Source organism: Sapajus apella, unplaced genomic scaffold, assembly GCF_009761245.1.
Source record: "Sapajus apella isolate SASKATOON/1434 unplaced genomic scaffold, GSC_monkey_1.0 scaffold15, whole genome shotgun sequence".
In the NCBI taxonomy this organism is placed as follows: domain Eukaryota; kingdom Metazoa; phylum Chordata; class Mammalia; order Primates; family Cebidae; genus Sapajus; species Sapajus apella.
In genome coordinates this window covers 5,290,687-5,308,143 of record NW_022436955.1, presented here as the reverse complement: position 1 = coordinate 5,308,143, position 17,457 = coordinate 5,290,687, and the positions used below count along the sequence as shown (strand labels likewise).

Sequence of the window (17,457 nt, the reverse complement as noted above, 5' to 3'; positions counted from 1 at the left end):
TTTCCTTCCCTATGAGGGAGGATGATCATAGTCTTGAATTCATCATTTTTAATGTACATAACCTGAATTTTTACTTTTTTACCGAATGTCTATTAGCATCTTGATTAAGGATTAAAAACGTCCCACTTGTAGCCCCTTTTTAACTTTTTCTCCCTAAAATTTATGAGACATTTGCCATTATGTCTATCTCCACTTGAATTTAACAGGAAAATAATGACACTTTCTCCTGATACAGTGCAAGGCGCTATTTGGTAGGAGGATTTAGTGAGAAGGTGCAATAGAAAACTCTATTAGACATGCTCAATGTTGTGCAAAGATGAGGTTTATCCTTGGAAAAAATATGTTCTGCCATTTGAAAACCAAGAAAAATATCTAGCCTCTGCCTTTGTCCTCAATTTGCTTTCCATTGGACATTGTGAACTAGGAAGAATGGATATATTTCACCCAGCGAGAACAGAGAGAAAGTGATTCCATATTCCCTGGATGAATTTTACACTTTACAGTATCTGACACTAAACAACTTGGCTGTACCGAATGTTTCTCAAGATGATTGATACTAAGGTCTGATTATTCAGAAATATTCTTAGGTTGCCAAAATACCATGTCACTTTCTGTCTTTCTGGGAAACAAAAATGTGTGCAAGAAATTTCACATTTTTAAGGTAGAAGTGGAATCCCTTTTAGACAGCTAGATTGGCCAATCTCAAGAGGGAGGGTTTTCAGCTTGGAAACAATGGCTCAACCATGTTCTTTATTGAAGTTGTGTCTATTTGCAAAGCCTTTTTTTTTTTCATACTGTCTCAGCATTCAGAAAGAACAGTGGGAACCTGAACACTCATCTGTATATGTTTACAGTATCCAATCAATTTGCATTAATAAAGATTTAAAACTGGCAAATTAATTTGTGAGGTGACTTGTTTGAGTGAGTCTTTAAGCATTCTCTGGAGAGCTATTGTGAAATCACTGAATACAAGCACTATATTTAGAACGTGTGTTGAGTCTCTGAATGCTCAGCAGCAGTAATAGGTCTATTTCTGAAGTAAGGACTGCCTCCCTGTGGAATTCCACTGGGAAGATAAATGAAAAGATCCCTGAGTAATAATGCCATATCTCAATAGTAGGTCAAAGAGTGGCTCTAACATGGTCTTCATGGTTAAAGGTCTCTTCACTTATTCTTTAAATAAATATTTACTGCGCATCTATTATGTGCCTCTCCATCTTCCAGGTTCTGGGAAAACAACAAAATCAAAATATATTATATCCTTGCCCCATGGAATTTGTGTTCCCAGAAGTATGCAAATGAAAAAAATAATTTTAAGAGTAAGAATTGCAAGGAAGGAAATGAACCAGGTGATCCAATAGAATAGTAAGAAAGACTTCACATTTTGTATATAGTTGTCAATTAAAGCTGTACTGAGAAGAGCTGAATGTTGTAAAGAAGCCAGACAACCAGATGAGAAGCTCCTGGGATGAGTGTTGCCATCAGGCCACCCGTAAATTAACTGAGGTGAGAAAGCAGTTTGTGTATTTGATGATCAGATAATAGATAGTAATTTTAGTCATGGCTAAGAGTTTTAGAATTTTAAATAAAACTTCAAGAGAAGATGATTAAACATTATTTTCAGAAAAATTTATTTTATTACTATCCCTTTATCTGCTACATGTTGAATGGTTTATGGCAAGACAAGGGTAGGAGAGAAAGATCAATATGGTGACTATGATGGGGTTCAGATTGATGACAGTGGCAGTGTGGACTGGAATAGCAGCAATGAAAGTGGAGAAGAATAGATTATTTCAAAATATGATTTAGGAATAGGATGTGGGGAGGTAACGAAAGGAAGGAATAAGAGTAATTATCATGTATTACGGCTTGAGGAATTAAGTAAGTGGTGATAGCATTTATTGGGCAAGGGCTGAGGAAGAAGACACTTGGAGAACAAAACTCAAATACTTCTTTAGGTATATTGATTTTGAGATAACCATTTTATGTTCTGCTTCCTACTGGATAGCTACATTTAGATCTTAGGGAAGAAGGCATCCAGCAGAAATATCAGAGTTGGACATGAGTCTTGGTCTTTAGAGAACAATTTGTTTTCTTGTTTGATTTTTTTTTTTTTCATAATCAGTGTCATCTGAACGCTGCTAGCTGTGTGGGTAGAATTCAGTATATGAATCCTGAGTGAATGATAATAAAGACTAAACTACTTATGAGAATTAAAAGCTTTTAGTCTGGTACTTTCCTCGGCATTGTGCTTAAAATGAGATCGTATCTCTCCCCTCCCAAACAATATATCTATTAAAATCTACATGCAGGCAAGGACCAACATGTCTATCATATACAGATGCCATGCCAAGATCTGGCTCAGGACATGACACATCACACTTACTCAGCAGGTATTCAGGGAATAAATTATGTGAAAATGAACAAAGCGCAGGCAGTGATGTTTGCACCATTGTTTTTCCTTTTCCTGGGGAAAAATGTTGGCTTGAAGTGTAGTGAAACTAACGTAAGCATTTGTCATCCTCCTTTTCCTCTTATATCAAAGATTATTTGAAGTAACACCAAAGAATCTGTAAGATAAATAAATAAGAGGGCTACTGCTGGTTACTAACTAATATTGCCAAAAGCTATTCTCCTGGACTGGTGAGCTACAGGTTTCCTGAACACTGTAAAGGTGAGAACAGCTGGTTAGACCTGTGTTTTCTTCAGTGTGTCTCTCTGCAAAAGAACAATTCCCAGTTATTGTTGGTTTCTGCCAAGAAACCCCTGGATATTTCAGTTTTATCAAAATGATTGGTCTTTAGAAAACAAAGTTAAATATTTTGTTTGTTTGTTTGTTGTTGTTGTTGTTTTTTGATTTTATAGAGGTTACCTCAAAACAACGTTTGCTTAGTGCCAACGTTTCAGAGAACATTGGAAAATCTCTTCTCATTCTAGTTTATGGGCTTGTTTTATATGTATAAAATCATACTGCACTTTTCAGCAAAAAAAAAGCATCCCCCAAATGGATCAACAGTCACATTATTCACCCATGTGCAGCTGGATGTTTGCTCTTTCCAAAGGTTATCAAGTTAACTACTCATCATTAGAGAGGGTGTTTATTTTAAAAGGTCATAGACTCAGAAGGCAGCTGCACAGATCCCTAATATGTGCAATTTGTTCACCTATAAACGGGTGAGGTTTGCACTCCATGGATGTTCAATGGTCATTCAGTATTAATGTAAATTTCCAGAGCCCCTAAGAACCCACCTTGGGTGATCATCTGTGTCTACCCTTAACTATCATCTAGAAGAGTCTAATTTTTCAGAAGCAGTCTCAAACATGTTTTGAGAGAAATATTGAAATAAGCATGCATCAACTAGTGAGATTACTTGAGGTAAATGAGTACCCTTTGAATATTTACTCATTCTGGAGTTTTTTTATTTTGTTATTCATCTCTTTTTTCACTTAAAATATTTATTGAGCTCTTAGTGAATGGAGGCACTAAGCAAGGATAATCTTGTGAACCCCAATATTTACAGCACCTTCTTTGCTGCAACTCCCACTGTTAATATAATAGAATATTCTCATTATTCCTCTTTCCTTAAAAGAACAAGTTGTGTTTCTATTATTATTATTAGCAGTAGAGGCTTACATAAAGAGTGCATTAAAAATCACACCCAAATACAACTGCTGACAGTTTGTGACAATCTAATTGCATTTCTGCCATTCCAGAGAAGGTATTTGTTGTCACTTATAATGAGGCCATAAATTAACAATCAACTGGAAAGAGACAGTTTTAAATACAACCTCTTCACCATTTAAAGCAGGTCTTTCGTACTAAACACATTATCAGGATCTCTAAGTTTTCCTAGAAAGCAATGTATTTCTCCTTCTCACCTCATGCCACATGCTATGAACAAGAGGGGAATTGCAAGGTAGCACGGGCTCTGCAGAAGCACCCACAGTGGGAAAGTGGTGGGTGGCATGATTTGCACTCTCTAGGTGTTGCTGAGCGCCTCCTCTAAAGTGGAACAAGAAGCCTGGGGAGAGTTATAAAAGAAGCAGCTCAAAATTATTATTTTGCACCTTTTAAGTAATGCGTTACAGGGATATGGTTAAGAACATGGACTTCTCTGAAGGTGTGTCAGTTTGACTCCAATCTGTCACTTTCTAGAGTTGTCTGCTTCAATCGAAAAACCAGTAGTCATGTGTGGATATTTAAATTTAAATTAGTTAAAATTAAATAAAAATGATAAGAGTGATAGTTCCATAGTCATGATCATTATATTTCCAGTGCTCAGATACAGAACATTTCTATCATCACAGAAAGCTCCATTGAACAATGCTATTCTACAGTAATCACTTTCACTTCCATGGCTAACATTCTATATAGTTAAACCCAACTTCATTACCCACCTTTGCTAGATCAGTCATCTCCCTTCTTTTACATTTGCTTTCCTGTGATTTCTGCTCAGAAGCCATTGCCATCATTCTGAAATTTAAACTAAAGCAAAGGTGGGAGGATCCCTTGAGGCCAAGAGTTGGAAACTGCAGTAAGCCACGATCATCCTACTCTACTCCCATAGCAGCCTGGGCGGCAAAGTGAGACCTTGTCTCCAAAAAACAAAAAAGAAAAAAGAAAGGAAGAAAGAAGAGAGAAAGAAAGAAAGACAGACATTTAAATCTGACCATGATATCTTCCTTTGTAGTTTCTCTTTATATTCCAGTAAAACCCAGGTTCATTGCTGTGGTCTCCAACTTTACATATATGACTCATAACATCATATTCTATCATTCCACATATCACCCTCATTCCCTCTTCTCCTTTACTACTTTCGAGTCACAGTGGCTTCATTTTGGTTTTTGAATGCTGCAAGGATGGTCTTCCTTTAGAAATTTTGGTCCAGATATTTCATCACTGGAAATCTTCTTCCCCTTTAACATCACATAACTTACTTCTGTTCAATCAAATTTCAAATCAAGTTTAATTTCTCCTGGAAGACCTTGAATGGCCACTTACTTATATTCTATCATCTCAATTTCTTTTTATAGACTTTACCATTACCTATTTATTTTTATTTCTCACTTTTTTGTTTATTGTCTGTCTTTATCCACTTTAATATGATCTCTGTAAATGCAGAGGTCTTGTATCTTTTGTTCTATGCTGAGCCCTCCGTGCCAGCAAATTGTTTGACACAGATGAGTGTTCCATAAATAATTTGAAGTGGCATAATACAACAGGAAAAATTGAGCACATTATTGTACTTCCCAGTGCCACTGCAAATTTTAGATTGATTAGCTTATTTAATCTTCACACTTTCCCTCTGAAGAATGTACTAATAATACCTTTATTTTCCAAATGAAGAAAGTACTTACGCAACATTTAGCACCGTTTATAATTTTCACAAATGGCAGTGCTTAATGATTTTCCTGAGCCCCCAAGCCAATGTTGCTGTTGGAAACTTTGTGAAACATAAAATGTGTCAGTTGCTAAAGAAGCAGAAATGACATGAACATTAGAAGTAACCTTATTAACATCTCCTTCATCTCCTTGCAGTGAATTACCCTCACCTGGCTTCTGCCTCATCTGTTCCATACCAAATTATATCTACATGGTTCCTGCTGTCACATACCTGCCTCAGGTAGGATTCAGGTAGGATCTGGATTCAACAATCCAAGCCCAGCTACATTAATATTGAAGCCTATTCACAAGAGAAAGCTAAATGTTGAGTTTCAAATCAAAATATCAAGTAAACAATTATATAGGGATAACAACATGAAGTGAGAAATTGGACTAAATTGTCTAAGAATTTCTCCATGTAAATTCTTAATTCTACCTGATTTTATGGAAGTACTCTGCTCATTAGATCATGTTAAGTATGTGACTTTGACTCTCTGAGCCACTGAACACTTCGTGTTCATTAGTTTGTATGCACAGCTATGAAGTAACTAAGCTGAATACATAAACCCAAAGGCACATCTAAATATTTTCAATGGCAAAAAAACCCTATTTTTGACTATTTACATACATAAGACAAGGGGAACCCAGAAAGTCTTACTAAGGTTAAAACTTAAATATTTTGGGGATTATTAGTCTATGGATCTAATTTTCATCTGCATGATAGACCCACTCATCCAAATAGCTAAATGCTGATTTTGTGCATGTAAGGGATTGATTTGGATACTGCTTAATTTGGCTAAATAAGGAATCCTTCCTCAAGAAGTGCACAGCCTTAAAGGGAAATGACAAATCCATTTGTCCAACCAGCTATAACTAGAAAGAGGGTGGAATTGACTGTATTTTGAGGAAGCTAAAGATGGATTGGTATGACTAGTTGAACACAGATTTCAGTTCTGATACTTTCTTTCTTTGAAGAGTATTGACTATATGAGATCACCATGATGATGTCTCAAACTTTGTGACAGACACAAGGCCCAGAGATGGGAACCATCAAGGATGGTGAGAAACATAACAAGGAAAAGAAATTAAGCTACTGGTGGTTGAGTGTCTTTTTATAGAAATATATAAATGCATCAAATGATCACAGATAAATGGAAAATTATATCCAGAAGAGCCTTTGTGTACCAGTGAACCAATTTCTATTTAAGACTGAGTGTCAGATAACAGAAGTGGTTGCCCAAAAAATATTAGATGGTAAATCTTCAAACAGATTCATGTCTCTTGAATACTTGTCCACAGCTTTTTCCTAAGTATTATTCTTATTAAATATAGCCATTGCAAAATTGAAACAAATCTAAATGAGGCTGAGTACAATGGCTCATGCCTGTAATCCCAATACTTTAGGAGGCTAAGGTGGGCAGATCACTTGAGGTCAGGAGTTTGAGATCAGCCTGGCCAACATGTTGAAACCCGGTCTCTGCTAAAAATATAAAAATTAGCCTGGTGTGGTGGTGCATGCCTGTAATCCCAGCTACTCGGGAGGCTGAGGCAGGAGAATTGCTTGAACCTGGGAAGTAGATGTTCCAGTCATCCAAGATCGTCTCACTGCACTCCAGCCTGGGGGACAGAGTGAGACTCTATCTCAAAAAAGAAAGGAAAAGAGAAAATAAAATAAAATAAAATAAACCTACATGAAACAGAATTCAAATGCAGAAAAGAATTCTATTTTTTCAGTGAGGCATCAGAATTTTAAAGAAAATAATGACCTAATTAGTAAAGCAGGTCACTAAGAGAAGGTGAAAAAATGACCATGATGACATATTTTCTTGAAATGACATGTATCCTACCCTGAATAGAGCTAAGAAACTGGGCTTTATTTCATTTTTTAAAAAAATATCTTTAGTCTCTCTTGTTGGTGTTGTACTCTTGTGATTCTATATTTAGCCTAATAGCCTGATGTCTCCCTACACACATACCCTTAATCCCACAATCTGCTCACCATTTTCCAAATGTATCACAGCCTTTTCCACTTCTCTCCTGTGCTCAGGCAAAGCCTCCTGTTTGGACTTTTCATTCTCATATTTATGGTTACCGTGAGCCTTGAGGTAAGTAAGATTTTAACATTTCAAGAACTGCAAGAGAGGGGTATTTTCTGCCCCACAACATTAAAATTCGTCACCCTTCCTCTATTTTCACAACAGTATGATGACAGTTCTGTTGCTGTATTTCATTAACTTACTCAACAGTTATTTACTGTCCATTATGCAGTAGGTTAATAGGTTATAAAGCCTTATAGTACCAGTAAATAAACTGTATTACCCACCGGAGCTTACGGGCTTCTTAAGATCATGGAGCATATCTTATTTATATAAGCATTGCCCACAGCTTCTAATATCATGCAATAAACATATTAGAAACTTAATGTTTATTGAATAGACAAAGCATGATCCATCAGCTTCAAAGTGATTCTTGAGCCTGAAGGAACCCAAGGGTACCTCTTGACAAGAAATGAACAGATTAAATTTACTACAAACTATGACCAAAACCCATGCTTCATTTTCAGAAATATTGAATCTGTGTCACACATTTGGGAAAATCTCAGGCATCAGGAAAGTGACTCACTGCTTGACATCTCCCCTGGAGGTTTAAGCAAAGGCAAATTGATTTGAGTACCTGGCCAAATCTGAGCATTCCTGCAGGGGAGGAGGAGTGGAGGTCTTTGGGAAAATTTTGAGCAGCATGAGAGTCTCCTCAGGAAGGAAGATAGGGAGAAATAATGTTTTCAAGGTAGTTTATGGATGGATGGGCAGCCAAATGGCTTAATGGCATAAGAGGAAATAGTTCTTAAGGCCACCCTCCCAGCAAAATACACGTTCCCATCCATATGACAGGACTGGGCTACTTTCCAGTAGTTTGGTTTACCAGATTGCATGTCTGCTGATGCATGAATGACAAGGATAAAGCTAAGACTAGAATTATATTAATATATACATTTCATTAAACATATAGATGTAGATTGGTATAGCTATATCTATAGATATAGACATAGACAATACCAGTATTGACTAGTTCTCTGTAGACAAGTCATCAGCATACATTGGAGTGTACATGAATGATTTGTGGTTTTTAATATGGTTATCATAAGAAAGACTGACATTTAAAGTTCATAAAATGAACACTGCAAGGAAGTATCTTTTATGGTTACCAAGAAATTTCTTGGAACTTACTGGAACAGGAATTCACTGAGGTGTTTGTCTTCTTTTATTTGTCACCCCAAATTCTGTTTGAAATTAAGTAAGCCCTAAAAAAAAAAATTTCCTCACCTTAAGGTATTTCAGACGTTTTTAGAGAATGAAAATTATACTGATCATTACACTTTATTATAAAAATATAGTATATTATATGTAAGAGTTGAGTGGCGTGTGCCACCCAACTCCTTATTGAATGCAGTTCACACGCACCCACGCAGTGACACACACACACACACACACACACACACACACACACAAATACACATACCATGCACGTTGTATTTTTAGGTATTTTGTTAATTTTATTTGAGGTATTCACTATATACATACATTATATTTATGTTTCTATATTTATTTTGAATATTTATTATATATAATATACATCATATATTTTAAAATATGTATTATTTCAAAATATTTTTAAACTTTATTTTATTTGCCAAAATATATCTCTAGGTAACCTATGCTTATTGATCTTAATAATTTACTTTCTAATTTCATTAAAATAAGTCAATTTTATCTTTCACAAGATAACACATAAAATGTAACAGACACCTCCTAACTCTTCTTCAAATTACGTTTCTTCTCATCTCTGGATTACACTCCAGTGTATCATGAAAGGAAGCTTCATCAAATACTACATAAAAATATATAAAACTGCAAATATTTGACCATTTTTACTGCTTTTAAAGACAAAAATTTCTCATAGTTCAATGTAGCACTGGTAATATGTGTGGCTATCTATTGCATTCAAATATTCAAGTCAGGCTAAACACTCTATTGGCTCCTAGATGCTCATTTTTTTTATATGAAAAGTGGCTTTGAGCTGACATATTACCATTGAATGGGATTAGAAGAAAAGAACAGTAGTATAACATTTACAAGGTATATCGTTAGCAATGAGAAAACAGTTACTTACTCTTTCAGTCTTGGGAAGGCACTTTTAGAATTCTTAATAATAATATCAAAATGGGGTTTTGAAACAAGAATACAATTTTACCAAGGAGGAAAAGGAGATGACATTCTAGCCAAAGTAAACAACGTATACAAACAAATGAAGGCAGAAGGTAGCAAGGTGAATTTATCAAATTAAAACCAGTTTTCTTTTGCTATTGCACAATTAGCCAGGAGTGTGAGGGTATGTGTGTGTGTGTGTGTGTGTGTGTGTGTGTGTGTGTCTGTGTGTGGGGAGGGTTTAAATTTGGAATTATAAAACATGAAGCTAGAGAGATAGTCTAGGATGAGATTTAGAATTTTTTTTATATCATACAAAGGATTTTATATAACTGGTGTCTCAGAATGTTCTAATTGGCACCTCTATGGAAGCTAGATGAAAGATGGAGTTAGAGGAAAAGGAAATCATTAGAGAATTTTCCATATAGTTTATTGTGATTTCTTTCTTCCTGAAGTAGCACAGAAGAAGAAAAGAGAAACTGGTAGGCTTAAGTAATATATTAAACATGAAGTCAACAGAATCTGGTAATTAATTGGATGCCAGAAACAAAAATGAAAGAGTATTAGTAGTCCTAGTAGTTCCATATACTGGTTTGAGTGACATGTTAAAATGGTGTTGCCTTGGGTACAAAAAAAATAGGAAGAATGACTAAGACCTACTGTAGAGTGACTTAAGTCAATAGTAACTTAGTTGTATATGTTTGAATAATTTTAAGAACGTAATTGGGTTGTTTGTAACTCGAAGGATAAATGATTCAGGGAATAGATACTTCATTCTCTACGATGTACTTATTTCACAGTGCATGCCTGTATCAAAACACTCATGTACCCCACAAATATATGCACCTACTGTATACTCACAAAATTTTTAAGAAATAATTTAAAAAACAATTTTTAAAAAATGGTGCTGCCTGGCCAGGCTTGGTAGCTCATGCCTGTAATCCCAGCACTTTGAGAGACTGAGCCAGGGGGATTATCTTAGTCCAGGAGTCCAAGACCAGTGTGGGCAGCATGACGATACCCCATCTCTATTCAAAAAAGAAAAAAAAATGTAAAAAAAAAAAACAAGTGCTGCCATTTCTTGAAATAAAGAACACCATGGTTGTAAGGAATCAACTATATTAGATTTTATCCAGCCCTTCAGCCTCAGCATCCATACCCAAAACTATTCCACAAAGGAAAACATATTAAAAGATCCATGCATGTGGATTTGAACTTTAAAATTGCTGTTTTCAATATATATTACTACATGCATGGGTTAAAAAGACTATGCTATAATGTGAGGATTTTTGTGTAAATAGAAACAAGCATTAAATGTCAAAATCATTATTGTTGTGACAATCTTCATTCTTTTCATCCTCAAACTTGTGCATTAGAATAACACTGATTTTTTTCCCAACATCATGTGAGATAAAAATAATGTTTATTTTCTCTTTGGTTATAGAGAATGAGTAGGTTCATTAAGATTGTTAGATTACTGAATATTCAAAGAAATGTGTTGCAAAAATATTTCAGCATCAAAAAACATTGAGATTTAAGGGCAAAAAGGTAAAAGTAACATTCAACAATCATCTACTATAAATCTTAAACTTTCCATAAAAAACTTACATTAACTCAAAAATTTAAACTGATTGTAGCTATTTTCTATACTAAAACTGTAAGAAGTCATTTGCAAGCTACCTTTAGATTTCAATTGATATTACTGAAACTATCTTATGTATTAGGCACCTTGTGTTGACAGCCTCTAAAGTAGACCAATAATTTCCACCTCTAGGACAATCTTGGTCTTGTATTTCTCCTCCCTTCAAGTGGGGAATGGACTTAGTGACACTTGTGATGAATAGAATGTTCTCACTAATAAGTGTGAGCCAAATAATGAATACACATGGACACATGGCAGAGAACAACACACTGGGGCTTGTTGTTGGGAAGAAGCAGAGGGAGGACATCAGAAAGAATAGCTAGTGAATTCTCGGCTTAATAGCTTGGTGATGGGCTGATATGTGAAACAAACCACCATGGAGCACGTTTACCTATGTAACAAACCTGCACATCCTGCACGTGTACCCCAGAACTTAAAAGTTGAATAAAAAAATATAGCAGAAGTGATTTTTGAGATGGGGTTATATAAAAACTTTTGCTTCTTTCTCATTTACTTTATGCCTTCACTCTCACTTTCTGAGTCTTTCTTTTACTATTTCCTTGTCCACTGTGGGAGAATCCAGCTGCCCTGTTGTCAGTAGCTTTATGAAAAGCCATAATGGCAAACTGGGGTCTCCTTCTAAGAGTCAGAAAGGAAATAGTTTCTTGCAAACAGTCCTGTGGCTAGGCTTGGGAGCAGACCATCTAGCCCCAGTCTGTAGCTTCAGATAACTCCAGCCCTTACCACCAGTTTAACTCAAACCTCATGGGAGATTCTAAGCTAGAAGAAACTAGTTAAGCCACTCCTAGACTTCTGAACCTCAAAAGTTGTATAAGATAATAAATGTTTGCAGTCTTAAGCTGTTAACACTGGAACAACTTACATAGCAATAATACACATGCATTAGCTTAATTTATTCCTATAAATGTTTCTTATAGATATTAAGATTTTCATTTTACAGAATAATTTACTGAGACTCATAGAGGCAAAACTGTTACTGAGATTTGAACTCTGTTCAGTCTGTCTCCTTCCTAATTCTTTCCATTATACCTGAATGTTTTCTGGGAATTTAGGACTCTTTAGGACTAATTGTGATAATTCTCCTGTTTATGTTACACCTACTTCCTTGGTTTTATTTCTGACACTTTCTGATCACTCTTGCACAGACAATCCAGTTAAGAGTATGATGCAGCTGTTTCAAGCAACCTGCTGCTTTGGCTGCAGCTGGGAACAACTAACTTTCCCAGCAAGCTCTTATTAGCATTTTGATCTTGACAAGTGCTTTCTTCTCTGAATGCCAGTGAAGGAGTGATTGTTGTCACCACCACACCATAGGCTTCTACTGTAGGCAGATTCTGTGGTTTGCCTCTGCTTACTAAAAGCACAATCCGCTGCTGACATACTCTAAATGTGAGCCATTTCTCCTGATGCTTAGATGTATGAACCCTTTGAGGGAGAAGTAATCCCATGCAAATCATGCTAGCTGTGGATTTAGAAAATACCTAGGATTGAAATGAAGGTATACGAGTGGAACTGGCATTTCTGAGTTCCTTTTATGTAGTTGATACTTATTATGCATTAGCTTATTCAATATGCATCTAACAAAGTTTGCGGGTGTGTGACTGCTATTGGTGGAGAGGAGGGTTGAGAAAAATTAGTGGAAGTGCTGTGATTCTAAGGCTGCATTTTAAAGTAAATCCTCTTCTCATTGTGTGCTAAATAATAGCATTTGTTGAGTACTACCATGTCCAGAATAGTTTATCTTCAATCCTCACGTCAGCTCTTCAAGATAACATGTGTAGTTTCTCAGTTGGCAAAATAGGATGTGAACTTAGGTAAATGTCCCATAATAATAGGTAATCAATAGTAGATTTAGAACCTGCAAAATGTTTGTCTGTTTTCTGATTCCAAACAAAGAACCCTGTTCACTATGTTCATCGGCTTTTATTAGTAGTATTTATAATCAGAAGAGATAAAGCCAGAATTTGATCTAAAAAAGAATGAAACCAGAAATAAAATATTCTGATAAAGTTAAAGGATGGATAGATGAAAGAGAAATAAAAAAGAGAGTGAGACAAAGAGGAAGAGAAAGAGAGAGATAAAGAAAGAAAGGAGAGAGAAAGGAGAGAGAGAAAAGAGAGAAAGAGAAATAAAGAAAAGAAAGAAAGAGAGAAAGAGAGGAAGAGAGAACAGAGAAAGAGAAAAAAAGCTGTGGAGTTTGATTAGGTCCCATTTGTCTATTTTGGCTTTTGTTGTCAATGCTTTTGGTGTTTTGGTCATGAAGTCCTTGCCTATGCCTATGTCCTGAATGGTTTTACCTAGATTTTCTTCCAGGGTTTTTATGGTGTTAGGTCTTATGTTTAAGTCTTTAATCCATCTGGAGTTAATTTTAGTGTGAGGTGTCAGGAAGGGGTCCAGTTTCTGCTTTCTGCACATGGCTAGCCAGTTTTCCCAACACCATTTATTAATCAGGGAATCCTTTCCCCATTGCTTGTTTTTGTCAGGTTTGTCAGAGATCGGATGGTTGTAGATATGTTGTGTTGCCTCCGAGGCCTCTGTTCTGTTCCATTGGTCTATATCTCTCTTTTGGTACCAGTACCATGCTGAGAAATGCAAATCAAAACTACATTGAGATACCATCTCATGCCAGTTAGAATGGCGATCATTAAAAAATCTAGAGACAACAGATGCTGGAGAGGATGTGGAGAAATAGGAACACTTTAACACTGTTGGTGGGAGTGTAAATTAGTTCAACCATTGTGGAAGACAGTGTGGCAATTCCTCAAGGACCTAGAAATAGAAATTCCATTTGACCCAGCAATCCCATTACTGAGTATATATCCAAAGGTTTATAAATCGTTCTACTATAAGGACACGTGCACACAAATGTTCATTGTAGCACTGTTTACAATAGCAAAGACCTGGAACCAACCCAAATGCCCATCGATGATAGACTGGATAGGGAAAAAGTGGCACATATACACCATGGAATATTATGCAGCCATCACAAACGATGAGTTTGTGTCCTTTGTAGGGACATGGATGAACCTGGAAACCATCATTCTCAGCAAACTGACAGAAGAGCAGAAGATCAAACACCGCATGTTCTCACTCATAGGTGGGTGTTGAACAATGAGTACATATGGACACAGGGAGGGGAGCATTACACCCTGGGGTCAGTTGGGGGAAATAGGGGAGGGACGGTGGGGGGTGGGGAGCTGGGAAGGGATCGCAAGGGGAAAGATGCCAGATGTAGGTTATGGGGAGGAAGGCAGCAACTCACACTGCCACTTGTGTACCTATGCAACAATTTTGCATGTTCTTCACATGTACCCCAAAACCTAAAATGCAATAAAATAAATAAATTGAAAAAAAATGATCTGGACATCTCAAACCCCCCAAAAAAAATGAGAAAAAAAAGGAGTGAGAAAGAAAGAAAGAGAGGGAGAAAGAAAGACGGGGTAAAGAAAGAAAGAAAGGAAGGAAGGAAGGAAGGAAGGAAGGAAGGAAGGAAGGAGAAAGAGAGAAAGAGAGAAAGAAAGAAAGAAAGAAAAAGAAAGAAGGAAGGAAGGAAGGAAGGATGGAAGGAAGGAAGGAAGGAAGGAGGGAGGGAGGGAAGGAAGGAAGGAAAGGAAGGAAGGAAGGAAGGAAAGAAGGAAGGAAGGAAGGAAAGAAAGAAAATGGAGGAAGGAAGGAAGGAAAGAAGAAAGGAAGGAAAGAAAAAAGGAAGGAGAGAGAAAAGAAAGGAAAGAAAAAAATAAGAAGGAAGGAAGGAATGGAAGAAGGAAGAAACAATGTAAGTAAATAAATGAAATGTTCACAAAAGAATTTAACAAAGAAGTTCCAGAAAGTACAAAAACAAAACATTGCTCTATAAAAGCATGGTAGTAATAATCACAATCATAACTAGCTCACTATATACCAGATAGTTTGCCTTTAGGGTTGTTGTGGAGACTGTAAGAGACAATCTGTACTGAGTGTTGTCTCTATGGCTGTTTCATATATGAAACATATAACACTTAGAGAAGCTGCTAGCTTGCCAAAGGCACACAAGAAGAAATCAGAGGGATGCAGATGGCAAGTATTCTTACTCCACAGCCGTAATTGCTATCACCAAACAATACTGCTTTCCTTCCAATGCTCATGTGTCTCATCAAGGTATATTTTAAGGGTACAATGGTTTGTATCTTTATATTAGAGCAAATGATATGGGAAAAGATGAGAAACTCATACTAAACATAAAGTGGAAGCATTTATTACATAATCAAAGTCACATTCTATGAATAGTCCTTTTGAATGCTTTACTGAAAATGAATCTTTTTTTTCTTCAAATAAAACATGGTGGTAAAATATGATTAATATGCCATTATAAGAGAATCTTTTGTCATGTAGCTCAGGATGTAATATTTTATTTCAGCTGTAAATGGGATATCTTAAATGTCAATAAACTGTATTATAATAAGTAAATAGAATAAAATTAAAAATAATAAATCAGTATAAGAAATAAGGGTGGGTTTAAGGTAATTGTGGGTTTCCCCCCAGACTCCAATTCTTTTACTCACATTCTGTACTAATCCAATCAAATATATTAGTTAACGACAATGTACATACAGCATACACAGGATAATTAGAAATGAAAAATGTAATCTGATTATGTCTTAAAGAGACCATTTTGAAAAGATGTCCCTTTGAATGTTTAATTCTGCGCTGGATAAAGACAGTATTGGTTGTCTAATACCCGCGGTTTCTGCTTTGCTAATTATCTAAATCACAGACATTGATATAACCTTGAGGCTGGAAGTTGTTAGGACTTAAGATCACAATTTTAAGCCAGGGTGGCACGACAGAAAGTGTGCAGAGATTTAAATAAAAACATATGATTATGAATTTTATAACTCTAATTTAACTATGTGGATGGTCACCATGTGAAATACAGAAATCCTTTTTAAATATTTGATATTTTTGTTTGCTTGCTTTAGTTACAACAAAATATTGATATGGTATAGAACACACATATACTAAGTTATTATTAATTGCTTATCTTAAATTCAGATTTAAATGGACATTCTCTGCTTTTATTTGCTAAATGTGAATTTGTGAAAGTTTCTGGACCCAAATGTTTTCCACTGAATAATGTAGATAAATAATAATTTCTCGCCTGCTTCACACACTTGTTGTGAGGATTAAGTTAGAAAACAAATGTACAAACCATATCAATTTCAGTCATTTGTTTCGGGGGCCATGTTGACAAATTTTGAACTTATTTAAATAAACTTAATGTCCCATTATGTTAAATAATACATTAAATAATCCTTTCTCTTGACTATGACATTCTTTGTCCAGCTGATATAACTTTCCACTTATTTTAGATAAATATTTCTACATTGTTCACTTACATATTATTATTAGATGCATCTAAAAGAGTAAAAATTGGATTAGAAGGATACTCAGCCTTTACAGATGACAAATACTAGTGGGTTTAAGTGGTAAAGGGTGGTCTCAAATTACTTCTGCCTCTTAAAATAGTTTCTTGCATGGGTACAGTGGCTCACGCCTGTAATCCCAGCACTTTGGGAGGCCAAGGTGGATGGATCACCTGAGGTCAAGAGTTCAAGATCAGCCTGACCATATGGTGAAACCTGGTCTCTACTAAAACTACAAAAATTAGTCGCACATGGTGGTGGGTGCCTGTAATCCCAGCTACTCAGAAGGCCGAGATAGGAGAATTGCTTGAACCCAAGAGGGAAAGACTGCACCACTGCACTCCAGACTGGGCAACAGAGTGAGACTTGTTCCCCCTACCCCCCACCCTTCCACCAAAAAAGTAAAGAAAAGTGCCTTGAGCAAAGGAGGTATTTTGTAGGGATTTGTCTTGTGATATTCATATGTATCAACTAAGAGATGCATTAACTAAGAGGTGCAGAGTGAGATATCTGTCGAATGATGTACATACTAGTGGTTAACCAGTAAATTCAAACCTATAGATAAAGTAAAAATTTGTGGTTCCTAATTCTGGTATACAGAATTAGCTCATTGTTTCTATTAAAACCTGGACAACAAAAAAAGTAATAAATTTTGAAGGAGGGAATAATTTAATCTGAGATCCTGAGTCGTCTACATTTAAAAATGATAGCAAAACCTAGCAAACTGCTTACACATCAAGATGAGGGGGGACAAATTCAATGCAATTTTGTATGGTGATCCAATTGGTTCGTATTTACATAAAT

At 35.9% G+C, this 17,457-nt stretch overlaps 1 long non-coding RNA gene across 1 annotated transcript in view; it reads left to right on the top strand.

The window, feature by feature from the left end:
• Nucleotides 1–1,086: 1,086 nt before the first annotated feature.
• LOC116555494 overlaps nucleotides 1,087–17,457 on the top strand; it is a 30,987-nt gene continuing 14,616 nt past the window's right edge. Inside the window, exons 1-3 of the long non-coding RNA XR_004270552.1 lie at nucleotides 1,087–1,506; nucleotides 5,540–5,624; nucleotides 7,431–7,488. This is a non-coding gene — a long non-coding RNA (uncharacterized LOC116555494). The remainder of the gene's footprint in view (nucleotides 1,507–5,539; nucleotides 5,625–7,430; nucleotides 7,489–17,457) is intronic.